At 37.5% G+C, this 14613-nt stretch overlaps 1 long non-coding RNA gene across 1 annotated transcript in view; it reads left to right on the top strand.

Annotated features, from left to right (window-relative positions):
- Window positions 1-11412, top strand: part of LOC127494002 (uncharacterized) — a 30015-nt gene extending 18603 nt beyond the window's left edge. The window contains exon 2 of the long non-coding RNA XR_007924768.2: window positions 11162-11412. This is a non-coding gene — a long non-coding RNA (uncharacterized lncRNA). The remainder of the gene's footprint in view (window positions 1-11161) is intronic.
- The last annotated feature ends 3201 nt before the right edge of the window (window positions 11413-14613 follow it).

Below are 14613 nucleotides of genomic sequence, written 5' to 3'. Positions count from 1 at the left end.
AATGATCAAGACTACTGGCCCTTCAAATCAGCAGGGTCTTTGGGTTAATTACTATTTCCAGAACCTATCTCCTTTTCTATAATTCCCCTTATTCTGTCACCCATTGGATTCTCTTTAGGAATCTCTGGAGGGGGGCCCATTTGCCCTGATGGATGTCTTCCCCTGTTAAACCCGACATAATTGTGAACAGTAACTTGCAAAACTTGTTCTACAACTTAGTTTAACAGGTTTCTGATAGCAATGTGTATCTCTGATTTAATGTCACTGATTTATAGTTAACGGAATAGAATTCTATATAAATACAATTTTGACCTTAATTCAGATGGAGGTATGATATAATATCAGCATCTTCAGTCATCCAGGTGTAATTGCTAAATGTAAATTGGGTAAAGGAAAATTAGATAAATGTGTCTAAGTGTAAATACTGGTACTCTTAGCACCTTATGTTCTTTAGAAAAACTATTTCAGTTTGTTAAAAAATATGCTTTCATAAACTGTCTATAAAAATAGTTCAACACTGCTTAAAAGTAACTAAGGCTAAAATTTGATATGTTATCTTATTTAGAAAATGTTATCTTGGAGATTTTTAAATATTTTTAAAGGGTTATTTCAAAATGTAAATCAAGGAAATCAGCAGGTGGAAAGCAAAAGCTATTAATTGACATAGAACTAAAATCTGATCCTCTATTAAAGCAATGAGACTTTTACAATATTTTGAAATCATCTTAAAAATTTGTTGAAAATCTGTAGCCTCTTCTTTTAATAGTTTTGTTTAATTGGTGACTTGGTTTTCTGGCCAGCTCCAGTAAGCTATTTTCTGTTCCCTAATTCTCATTCTGTTAAAACTGTTCCAAGTTATGGCATATTATTCCATGCACTAGCTCTTAAATTTAAGGTTTTATTTCCAATTTTTGGAACTACCAAAGAGACACAGATTTTGTGTTCTGTTAAAGTAATTGATAATGTTCTCTCAATGTCTCTGTTACGTTCTGATTGTTTAAAACAGCTGAGGTTTTATTAAGAGTTATGGCTTTTTAACATATATGCTTATTCCACAACATTTGAGTAATCACTTTGTAACATTGATCAAATCTGGTCTATATTATGGCATGATGTTAAGGGATCCTATTTATACCAGATATTCTGAAATGTCTGAACAGGCATTCCAAAAAAAAAAAATCAAAGTTCCAAATTCTTTGGACTTTGATATTTCTCGTTAGGCCTCTGGAAATATCAAAAAGAGACATATATCTATATGTCTCTCCTTTTGTAGAGACACCAACTAATTAGGCTATTTGGATTATATTTCAAGTACTGTCAAGATGTGAAGTGGTATTAAATTTTAAGTTACAATGTAAAATGCTACTTATACAAATGTCCAAATGTTAGAAAAAAGTCTAATGATCTTGTGTTACAAGACATGATGATTATCTTAATGAGAAAGGCCCAGAGATCGAAAAGGAATAAACGTTTTTGTAGAATCCTATCATAGATTTCTAGTTTAGACCATGAAAGATTAAGAGATGGGACTTAAGCTCCCCCTTGACTTGCATCATCTTAAGTTTCCTCCCATCTGCTTTAACAAAACCAGGAGGAAGAAAAAGCTAAGGAGCAGAAGCAATGTAAAGATAGGTGGCAGGACAATTCATGGCTGTTCTACACAGCGATCTTCCATCAAGGAGAACCAACAGGCCAGTCCAAACTGCACTGGTTTATATGGAAAGCCAGGGCTGTAACAGAACTCAGCTTATGAAGAGCTCTGGCAACTCTGCCTGCCAAGAGTTGGGTTACTGAAAATGGAACTACCCTGGAGTTGAAGGACTGCAGGTCGGAGCTGCAGACCTTCATGGCTCTAAGCTGAAAAGCCCTTCACTCTGCCCAGCTTCCGAAGCAAGCACTGCTAATGAGTAGGGTCAGCAACATTGTAGGCAGAACTTTAAATTTCCTGTTAGAGATGCCATTTGCCTTTGCCTGACCAGCTCTCCTCCCAGGCCAGCTAGGGAATGGAAGTCAACAGGGTGCTTTTCCAAAGGAGATTCACACCTCCCTTTTGATGTATCCCATGTGAAGAGATAGACAAGTCTGAGCCTCATAACTGGCAAGGCCTTAAAGCCCTCCTGATCATTATCAATCTCCTTCTGTCAGTTTCTACTTGCCTCTCAATGGGGAAACTTGCTTGTGGTTTGGACAGCACCTCTAATAATGATTCCATCCTTTATTCTAGACCCTGTCTAGCCCACTTGAGGCCTCATTTCTTTGTAATCACACCCTCTATTCTTAGATCCATGGCTCTGCTCCTGACCCATGTGTATTGATAATCCTCTCCTCCTCACAACATTTTCTACAGACAAACTTCTCCTCTCCCCCTGCCTACGGAGCCCCCTCATCACTTGGTTAATGCTGCTCTTAGGACGATTGGCTACTATTCTCATCCTGGCTTTTATACTACACTGGCTGTTTAAGGTTTACAGGAAGTGATAATGGAATGAACCAAACCCTTCACCAATCAAGTGTTCAAATAAATGCTACTACAGGGATATGCTCGGCTCCCCACCCAGGACATCATGACTTGAGACATTGCCCCATGCCAGTGCAGAGTAATATGTTGCCCCATGTCAGCAGGAAGCAGCTCTAGAAAATAGATCATTATCCCCCCATCCTTCCTGGATGTTTGGGGCTGGTGTAATCCCACACAACGCTTTATAAAAAACCAAACAGGGGAATGTTATTAAAATAGTACCATCTTCCTAAGCCTAGCCCGGCTTACAAGAAATCAGGTGACCAAATGGCCCAGTCACAAGTATCAGCTCCACCCACACCCTGTTCTCACTTGCTTACCTCTTCAAAGCTGTGTAAGACCAGTTCTCCCAGTACAGGCTGCTGTTTTGTGCATGGGGAGGCAGCCTGTCAGGTTTCCCCCATTTGACAATAAACCTTTTCCCTTATTCCAGTGTTTGGTGTGTTTTGTGGTGGCCTTTCCTTTCACCAATATTTGCTAAATCAATATTAATCACTTAAGAAAAGTCTGGTACATGTATTTTCTTATAATCTAACATATTTGTCAGCATTATAATAAATGCGTGCATTTTGGGTGGTTAGTTCTGGGCTTTGACTAATGTAAACAGCCATGCAACTTATACCACAACAGGACACACAACATCATTATCACCACAGAAAGTTCATGCATGGTCCTTTTCAAACAGTTCCCGTGCCCTGTTCTGATCCCTGGAAAGTGCTGGACTATACTTTAGAGCTCTGATTTTCCTATTTCTAGAGTTGCCTACAAATGGAATCATCTTGTAGGCTGTCTTTTGAGCCTGCCCTCTTTGACTTGTTAACTTGTTTTTAGCTACCCTCATGAAGCTCTTGAGACCCAATCATGTTGCTGTCTGAATAAACCTCGAAACCCTCTATGTAGTATGCATATACAAACTGTAATGGGTCAGTTGGATATCTCTGTATTTCTAAATGTTCATTTATATGGCTAGGCAAAGATATCTAATTATCATAAATGAAAGAAAAGTTTTAAGAAAAAAATTGAAAAATGGTTTCTCATTGCATTTAACTTTAATTGGTCTTAACTACAATTAAGAAAAAGGACTTAACAGGCATTTTTAAGAGAGAAAATTCAAATGACCAACAGACACTTGGAAAAATGATTAGCATCATTAGCCATCAGGGAAATTCAAATCAAAACCACAAAGAGGTTTCACCTCAACCCAGCTAGAATGGCTCTCATACAGAAATCAAGAAACAACAAATGCTGGCAAGGATGTGTGGAAGAAGGAATCTTAATCCATTGTTGATGGGAAAGTGAACTAGTGCAGCCACTGTGGAAGACAGTACAGAGATGCCTCAGAAATCTGAATATAGAACTACCATGTGACCCAGCCATCCCACTCTTGGGAATTTACTCAAACATGAAGAAATCAGTATATGAAAGTGATCTGTACCTGCAGCTCAACACACAATAGCTAAGATATGGAATCAACCCAAATGCCCATCAACTTAAGGCTAGATAAAGACATTATGTATATATACACTGTGGAATACTACACAGTGAGTAGGAGGAGACATGGTGGGCCCTCTATGGCATTTTAAATATTCTACCCCTTGCTCTGGGTGATGAAGACATGAGTCTGTACACATGAAACTTAACCAGTTGGTTCATTAAATACCTATGCATGTAAGCACATGTAAGATTCCTCAATGAATAAAAACTCTTTGGAAAGTACATCTCATCATCTGTAAAGGTACTCTGAGACAAAAAAATCAGCTTGATCAGATCAGGTTTCAACTCCACAATTAAAATACACTCGTATTTTCTGTTAAAGCCAATAGACAGAAATGACATGTTCTATTACTAAATTTAAGTTTATAGCAAATTTAAAATTTCTTTAACTTTTATTTAATAAATATAAATTGCCAAATACAGTTTATGGATTACAATGTCTTTTCCACCCCCATAACTTCCCTCCCACCTGCAGCCTCCCCATCTCCCACACCCTCTCCTATTCCATTCGCATCAAAATTCATTTTCAATTATCTTTATATACAGAAGATCAATTTAGTATATATTAAGTAAAGATTTCAGCAATTTGCACCCACACTGGAACACAAAGTGTACAATATGGTTTGAGTACTAGTTATAGCATTTATTCACATTGTACAACACATTAAGGACATAGATCCTACATGAGGAATAAGTGCACAGTGACTCCTGTTGTTGACTTAACAATTGACACTATTGTTTATGGTGTCAGTAATCACCCTAGGCTCTAGTCATGAGTTGCCAAGGCTAAGGAAACCTTTTGACTTCACTAACTCCGATCTTATTTAGAGAAGGTCATAGTCAAAGTGGAAGTTATCTCCTCCCTTCAGAGAGGGGTACCTCCTTCTTCTTTGATGGCCCGTTCTTTCCACTGGGATCTCACTTGCAGAGATCTTTCATTTATGTGTTTTTTATTTATTTATTTATTTATTTATTTTGCCAGAGTATCTTGGCTTTCCATGTCTAAAATAATCTCATGGGCTCTTCAGCCAGATACAAAGGCCTTAAGAGCTAATAATGAGGCCAGAGTGCTGTTCAGGACACCTGCCATTCTATGAGTCTGCTGTGTACAGGAAGCACATAGAACCCCTTATAAACATAACCAAACGAGATCCTCACCACGACAAATTCAATCAAAGTCACCACAGTGAAACATAAGAAAAGATTCTAAAATGTACAAGAGAGAAACGTCAGATTACTCTCAGAGGTTCTCCAATTAGATTCACAGCTGACTTATCAGAACCCCTACAGGCTAGGAGGGAATGGTGAGATATAGCCCAGGTACTAAGAGAGAAAAACTACCAGCCCAGAATATTATATCCTGCAAAACTCTCATTTGTCAATGAAGGTGAAATAAAGACCTTTCATAGCAAACAGAAATTGAAAGAATTTGTCACCACTTGTCCAGTCCTGCAAAAGATGCTTAAAGATGTGTTACACACAGAAACACAGAAACATGGCCATCAATATGAAAGAAGGTAAAGGAAGGAAACCTCACAGAAAAAGATTACAGGGAATTCAAAGCATATATTAGAACTTATCTTTGGCAAATGGCAGGGCAAAGTTACCACTTATCATTAGTCACATTGAACATTAATGGCCTCAACTCTCCAGTTAAAAGACACAGACTGGCTGAATGGATTAAGGAACAAAACCCATCTATTTGCCACTTACAAGAAACACATCTGTGTCTGCCTCTGTTGGATCTGAGAATTAAATGTAGCTTTTGATTAAAAAAAAAAAAAAGAAACACATCTTTCCAACAAAGATGTATGCAGACTGAAAGTGAAAGGTTCGAAAAAGATATTCCATGCCAACAGAAACCAAAAAAAAAAAAAAAAAAAAAAAAAAAAAAAAAAAAAAACAGGCTGGCATAGCCATATTAATATCAGACAAAATAAACTTTAATGCAAAAACTATTAACAGAGACAAAGAGGGGCACTATATAATGATTAAGAGATCAATTCAACAGGAAGATATAATGATTATCAATGTATATGCACCTAACTACAGGGCACCGGTTTATTTAAAAGATATGTTAAGGGACTTAAAGGGAGACTTGGACTCCAGTACAATAGTCCTGGGGGACTTCAATACTCCACTCTCAGAAATAGACAGATCAACCGGACAGAAGATCAACAAGGAAACAGCAGATTTAATCGACACTATAGCCCAAATGGATCTAACAGATATCTACAGAACTTTCAATCCTACACTTAAAGAATTTACATTCTTCTCAGCAGTGCATGGAACCTACTCTAGGACTGACCACATACTAGAACATAAAATGTTTAAATTATATTTTTATTTATGTGAGAGATGGAAACTGATGGAGGTCCCATCCTCTGGTGCACTTCCCAAATGCTCACAATAGCAGAAAGGAGTCAGGCCAAAGCAAGAAGCCTAGAACTCAACCCAAGTCTTCCATATGGGTGGCAGAATCCCAATTACTTAAGCCATTGCAGCTGTCTTCCAGAGTTTGCACTGGTGTGAAGCTGGAATCAGGAGTCAGAGACAAGAATCAAACTCATCCACTCATCATATGTGAGATATAGGTACTCTAACCACTATGCTAAATACTTGGTCCCTATAAAGCAATTTTTAAAGATAGTTCACCTTCAAATATGAAATTATTAATAGTTTTACTTAAATCACACTAACAATATGCTGTAGTTAAAAGTAAAATTGTAATGGCAGGTGTGTGGCACAGCAGTTAAGATGCTGCAGCCCATACTGCAATGTCCTGGGTCAATCATTGTTCCCTTTCCAATTCTAGCTTTCCTCTCAGTATCCTAGTAGAAAGAAAGTAATGGCTCAAATGCTTGGGTCTCTCCCACCCACTTAGGACACTGACATTGAGTTCTGGATCCTGGTTTGGGCAGGTCCCAGGCTTGACTGTTGGGGCGATTTTTGGGGGAGTTAACCAGCAGATGGAAAATCTCTGTCTCTCTATGTCTCTTTCTCTCTCTGCCTCTCAGGATTTCGAATACAATTTTAAAATAGAAATAAAAATTTACTAAATAAAAACAGAAAACCTTAAATTTTATTATATATTGATTATAAAACATATATTATATATATATATATATGTTTTGTGTATGTATATATACATATCCAGTAACACATAGTTATGTTTAGGGTAAAAATATGAACTTTTAGTTTATTTTAGAATTTGTTATGATAGGCCTGCACCGTGGCTCACTTGGCTAATCCTCCGCCTGCGGTGCCGGCACCCCAGGTTCTAGTCCCGATTGGGGTGCCGGATTCTGGATTCTGTCCTGGTTGCTCCTCTTCCAGTACAGCTGTCTGCTGTGGCCTGGGAAGGCAATAGAGGATGGCCCATGTGCTTAGGCCCTACACCCGCATGGGAGACCAGTAGGAGGTGCCTGGCTCCTGGCTTCAGATCAGTGCAGCATGCTGGCCGTAGCGGCCAATTAGGGGGTGAACCAAGGGAAGGAAGACCTTGCTCTCTGTTTCTCTCTCTCTCTCTCTCTCTCTCTCTCTGTCTCTCTCTTACTGTCTAACTCTGCCTTTCCAAAAAAAAAAAAAAAAGAATTTGTTATGATAAAAGCACTGCAGAATATCCACTAAATAAAATGTAAGGCACTCATATTTCATTACATACATTCTCATTCCCTATACTGTAAGGAAAAAATTGTAAATAAAGGGTGACTTCTTAATTAACTGTGTAGTATTTATTTATAACAGAAGAAGATATAAAACACCTATCTTTTATTGAGGACTTTTGTTGAAGACATCGTATGTACCAAAGCATCTATGAGGTGTCAGAACACAGGAATATGACCGAAATTAAAGCCTCCAGGATTTATAGTAAGAAGGCAGACACACATACAGATAGTTATAATACGATGTTGAAATTGGGTCAGAGATACAGATGTTATGCCAAGGTCTATAAAACACTGTTCCAGCCCAAGGAACTTAAAATTCTAACTACCAAGTGAAACTCATTAAAAACAAAACTCAGTGTTAACTTCTCTAAAACTTGATATTTATGGTAACTAAACTTTAAATGTGATGTAATCATCTAATTGCAGAGTCTCTGTATTTTTGTTTAGGCATGTGTGTGTGTGTAGATACACGATGAAACGAATGCAAGTGAAAGACAGAAGAAAGATGATATTTTTGTCATGTGTTTTGCACTCTAAAAGTTCCCTAATAAACATCTGACAATGAGTCCAGGCTTAAAGGATCTCTTTGCCAAATACCAGTGGGCAGGACAACTGACCCACACATCAGGACTTTATAGACCTCTGTTACATGTACTCTCAGACAGAAAGCAGACACCTCACCATCTGCTTTGCTTCATGCTGATCACTCTCTTTCTAGGTTAGATAACATCCACAGAAACCATAAACAGATCATATATTCCATGATAATTACCCTTTTTAAAGGTAATAGAACAAGAAATCTATTTTCCTATATCACTGACTCCAGTGAGTTTAAAATTCAAATGATAAACAAATATCTGTTCAATGAAGAAATTAAAGCAAATTTTGAGCATGCACTGAAGGAATCTGGGATAGACTTCCATACAGCTTTCCTGAAATTGTCTTTATAACACAATACTACATAGGTCAAAGGTCAGATTGTTTAAACAATATATATTCTAAAACAGATAGTCTTCCACAGAGGCACTGTGGAAAAAGTCAGAATACATGGCATACTACAAAGGTTTCTGCTATGCCATAATATCAGTCCTCATTATTATAGTGGAATATTTTAGCTCAAAATGGAATTTTCATGGTGAAAATGCCAAGAAAATGCATGATGATGAACTCCATATTTGCCAAATAATATTTTAAGAATGATGCCCTGAACTATTTAACTCTAAAAGCAAATATTGAAGGCTTTACAGTCCGTTCACTTGGAAACCATTTTGTGAGTTGGTGTCTTGTCTTACGTACTTCCCTACACATTCTTTTTAACTTCAAAGGTGTCTCAGATCGTGATTATTAATCACACAGTGAAGGATTTTGGTCACAGAACTATATTGCTTCTTTTGTTTTACAAGGTCTTCAATCTTCACTTCCCTATAATCATACAAGTACAGTGTTAAGATCCTATAACAAAAATACTTGGTGATGAATTCACTTGATGCTGAGAATTCAAGGCCATCAAATATGTCTATTCTGCTGCCAGTCTCATATCTAGCAAGAATTTAAGATTTACTATGCTTTTTGACTCCTTGCAGAAAACCATATTAAGACAACAACAAGCCCCCTGGAAGAAACTGATCCTTAACATTGTGACATGATGTGCCCTTACACTAAATGGAAAAAGAAAAACAATTCTTGCATATTCCCTTCATTCCTCTCCAGTTACAAATCTATAGCTTTGACTTTGCCTTCATAGACAAATTTCCAGAAAGGTTCGACTATAACTTTTGTTTAAGATGTATTTATTTATTTGAAAGCAGAGATACAGAGAGAAGGAGAGAGAGAGAGAGAGAGAGAGAGAGAGATCTTCCACTTGCTGGTTCACTCCCTAAATGGCTCCAATGGCTATAGCAGGGCCAATCCACAGCCAGGAGTCAGGGGCTTTACTTGGGCCATCTTCCACTGCTTTCCCAGGCACATTAGCAGGGAGTAGGATAGGAAGTGGAGTAGCCAGGACTTAAACCGACATTACATGGGATGCTGTCACTGCAGGTGGAAAGTTAGCCTTCTTCTACTCCAAAATGCTGGCCCCTGTGTATAAGTTTTATATGAAGTGTGGTCTCTTGGTTTTCCTCTTGTCTGACCGTATTTTCTGTCCCTTTTGAAAGCATCTCACTTCCTGTCATTTAACTCATGATCCAAATCTAACTCCTCTTTCCATCCTATACTGTCTCAATTGCCAGCTGTACTCATGCTAAAGCCTCAATAACTGCACAGATAGCTTCTTAATTAGTATCTGCAGTTCTATTTCACCAGCTACTTAAGATCTCACAAATATGAACTTGTGATCTCATATTTGTATCTTCCCGTATTCCAATGCTATCTAGACTTAGACATCCTGTTTAAAATCAGAGTATGTCTAAAGGCTTTTGAAAAATGGAATTAAAACTTAGGTTTTGGTGCAAAAACTTTTGAAATACATTAATGGAAAAGGGTATTCAAAAACTCAATGATTATGCATGAATTTCAATTTTTCCCCTAAATTAATCTTTTAATTTCATTTTGTATGACCCTTTTGAAGTTGAACCTTTATGAAAGAGCTAGCAGGTAGTACACAGGGAGTGTGAAAAAGTCAAAGAGAACAGGATCTCCAGCATAGATAGGTTGCAACTGGCCTAAAACCAGAGAGGGAAATCCCTTTGCTATGGCAAGTGAGTCACGTTTGGTATCAGAAAAATGAAAAATGTTCCTAACAGCTCTTAATTTCATTTTTAGTTCAACATTAAGTCATCTACTGAAAGCGAAGAGAAAAACAGTTTGGTTGAAATTTTTATGAGAGCCCAGAGAAACATGATGGAATTATCATGGGATTTCAGAGTTCTCTGAGTATAATGATGACTAATTTATAATGAAAGCATTTGTCCTGTGGTTGCAACTCTCTTTAGCTAAGTTCAATTTCTATTGTAATGTGGTGGTGAAGGACAGATGTAAGCTTGCAATCCCTTATCCATGCTTCCAAAATCCCAAAGACATGAAAATCATTGCTTTGTTCAAATTCTTTTAACTACAAACCCATGACTTTGTATGAATTGATGTAGAGTATATATTTATTCAAATTTCTGCTAATATATTTAATATTTCAACATATACTGATTGTGTTAGCTTATAGGTTACTACCTACATTCTACCAGTGGAGTTGCATTTTTTTTTTAATTTGAAACTGTGGATCAGTAAGCTTCAAGGTCTTTAGTAAGATTGCAGATTTGACGTAAGTATCCACTCAGAATCAGGTTTGGAATTCTACTGGAGCTTACTTATTCTTTAATCTTTGGCAACTCAACCTGGGGAATTACGTTATGTGGGTACTGATAAATAAAAATCAAACTATTGGGGCTGGCGCTGTGGTGTAGTGGGTAAAGCCACTGGCTGCGGCACTAGCATCTCATATAGGAGCTGCTTCGAGTCCTTCCTATCTTCTCCATTTCTGAACCAGCTCCCTGCCAATGAGCCTGGGAAGGCAGCAGAAGATGGCCCAAGTGCTAGGGTTCCTGCACCCATGTGGAAAACCTGGAAGAAGCTTCTGTCTCCTGATTTCAGATCGACCCAGCCCTGGCCATTGCGGCCATTTGCAGACTGAACCAGTGGATGGAAGAACTTGATCTCTTTCTCTGTGTTGCTCTCTATAACCCTGCATTTCAAATAAATATTCTTTTAAAAATTAAACTATTAAGTTGTACACATTAAGTTCTACCTGCTGTTAATTGTATGTGAAAATTAAGCCATCTTCTGATATATATCACAAGAGAATGTAACAAAAACTTTTATGGGAAAAGTTTTGAAAGTACTAATTTGACTCAATGAAATTACATGATTTTAAGAGGCTCTGATGTTCCCTTTTGTGTTCTTATTGAGAATGGATTCATATGATGGGAATGTATTAACTTTCATTTTAAACTGCTAACTTCCCATTCACATTAGTATTCCTGTATGAAATAACTAAGTAACTTAAAATCTGTCAAGATTTTTTTAGGTCAGAGAAAAGGCCTTACTGGATAGTTTTGGCTGAGGATCAGAAGGTAGCTGGACTTGGAGCAGTAAACCTGTAAATGTCTGTCTAAGTGGTCTCAGGCCTTCTCCATATGATCTCTCTGTGTGAGCTCTTTGAGCTTCGGCACAGAATGATGGCTCAAGTCTTTTGCCCAAGGGTCCCAACAAGCAAAGTGAAAGTAACCTTTCCAAACTACTTGGAGAATTTATACCACATGACTAATATCACATCCTATTTGTTCCAAGCAAGTCATAAACCTAATTAGTTTTAAAGGGAGGAGAATAATGCCACACCTTAATCCCTATCAGCTCATCCTATTTGAGAACAATGGGAGTTGTCATAGCCTTCAATGTTGCTGGCCCAAAGATCACACTTCATAGCCCTGTTTCTTTATCTTTCAGCAGGACTTTACATGATGAGTATTTCCAAAATCCAGTCTTCATTTCTCCCAAACCTAAAACTTCACCCCAAGAATTTGTATTAGTTTCCTGTATCTGTTGAAAAGAAGGAAAGAGAGAGAGAGAGAGAGAGAGAGAGAGAGAGAGAGAGAGAGAGGAATTAAGGAAAGAAGGAAGGAAGGAAGGAAGGACGGACACTTGGTAACTTAAAGCAAGAAATATTTTATCTCACAGTTATGGAGGCCAGAAATCCTCAAACAAGGACTCAGCAGGCCCTGCTCACTACTCCCCCTCTCCTAGAGGATAGGTGGGAGGTAGGGGTGGGAGGGGGCTCTGTGCCTTGTTTCCAGATTCTGATGGCTGTGAGCTTCCGGGTACATCACTCCAATCCCTCCATCTTCACAGGCTTTCTTTCTCTCTCTCTCTCTCTCTCTCTCTCTCTCTTTTTAACACCTACACTTGTCCGGATTTAAGGCCCATCTCAATAAGTCAGGATGATCTCTTCATTTCCTTTCATTTAAGTACATCCACAAAGACCAATTTTCCAAATAAAGTAAATTTTATAAGTTCTAGGCATTGAACATACACATATTTAGGGAGTTGGCACCATTCAAAGTAACTCACCATGCTTAACCTATTCCGTGGATTTAATTACCACGTACTTAGAAATTCATATCCCAACCTTATAGATACCTCTTCTGAGTCCTACATCTGCATATATCTATATCTATATCTATATATATACACATATATATACTTGCTCACTGTACATCTCTTTTCCATGTAGACAGGACCCTAACAAGTTTATCTAAATCTGCTCTTCAAGTATTTACTTTCTCAAAAATGGGAATTCATTCACCAATTATACAATTGTCCATAGATACTAGTTGTTTCATTCACAGCCTGTATTAATAAAAAGATGTCATAACTCCATTATTTGAGAACTATCTCACAGTGCTCCCCACTTCTAACTGTACACACTACCACAGCTCTGCCAACACCTGAAGTCATCAACAACATTGCAACTCCAGGGATGAAGTTATGAAATCTGGGTGTCATCTTCATCACTTACTCTCTGTACCTTCTGAAACATAGGTGTTGCCACTGCAACCAACAACAAGCACTCAAGCCTTTTACTTACATTGATGTTTACTGTTAATATTACCATTATCTATCACCTGGACAACCACAGTAGCCTCTAAGTGATCACTCATCTACCATCACTCCACTGTATGCCATTCCACTTCACAAAAATACAGTAAGTACACTTAAGTGTTCCTGTTACTCTAGTATTTCAAATCTTCCACTACTTTTAAGTGATCTCATGATAATATGTAAAATCCATCTTTATAACTTTACTTTTGTGACCACTCTTTAGCTCTCCAGGCTCACACCCCAGCATGTCCCTGCTTGCTTTCAACATGACTTCCTTCTTTCTACTAGGCCTCTGTGAGTTCTTGCTTATCTGCAACATTTTGCTCTTAATGTCATAATGATCAAAACTCTGATGAAGATTCCACCATACCGTATTGGAGTGCATGTATTAATTCCTAACTCTGCTCCTGATACCAGCTCCCTGGTAATGGGCAACCTGCGATGCAGCAGGAGATGGCTCAAGTATTTGGGTCCTTGCCACTGATGTGGGAGACCAGACAGTACATTGATCTCATGGATTATAGCCTCCAAAACCATAAGATAATAAATTTGTGTTGTTTTAAATTACTAAATTTAATTACTAAATTTAAAACAATTAGTATTTTAATAATTTGTGACAGCAACAATAAAAAATACAAAAATTAAATTACTAAATTTAAAACAGTAATTTAATAATTTGTGACAAAAAATAAAAAATACAAAGGGATTAAGGAGTTTTCTCTTTTTAAAATGGCTTATTCTCCAATAAATAAAAAGAACCAGAATGGCATTATATTCTTAGAATTGTAACTATGAACTTTATTGAATCTGTTAAAAATAAAAAAATTTAAAAATAATACATAATGTGTTACAAATTGTGATTTAATGCTATAACTAGTACTCAAACAGTATTTTTCACTTTGTGTTTCTATGTGGGTGCAAACTGTTGAAATCTTTACTTAATATATGCTAAACCGATCTTCTGTATATAAAGAGAATTGAAAATGAATCTTGATGTGTATGGAAGGGGAGAGGGAGCGGGAAAGGGGAGGGTTGCGGGTGGGAGGGAAGTTATGGCGGGGGGAGCCATTGTAATCCATAAGCTGTACTTTGGAAATTTATGTTAATTAAATAAAAGTTAAAAACAAAGTAATACATAATCTTGAGAGAGAGAGAGAGAGAGGGAGAGGGAAATTGAAACTAAAACTAGGGTGAGGTCCTTAGGTAATCGGAAGAGCTACCTTAGTACTTAGGTATACTCATGGAATCCTTGAGCTCTTGTGAGAGTGACGTTTTACACCTGAATCTTTCTTGGGCTTCCTGTTTTGTGATGTAACCTCTTCCTCCCACAGGTGCTCCTCCCAT

Source organism: Oryctolagus cuniculus, chromosome 4 (assembly GCF_964237555.1).
Source record: "Oryctolagus cuniculus chromosome 4, mOryCun1.1, whole genome shotgun sequence".
NCBI classification, from domain to species: domain Eukaryota; kingdom Metazoa; phylum Chordata; class Mammalia; order Lagomorpha; family Leporidae; genus Oryctolagus; species Oryctolagus cuniculus.
This window is presented reverse-complemented; position numbering and strand designations above follow the sequence as displayed.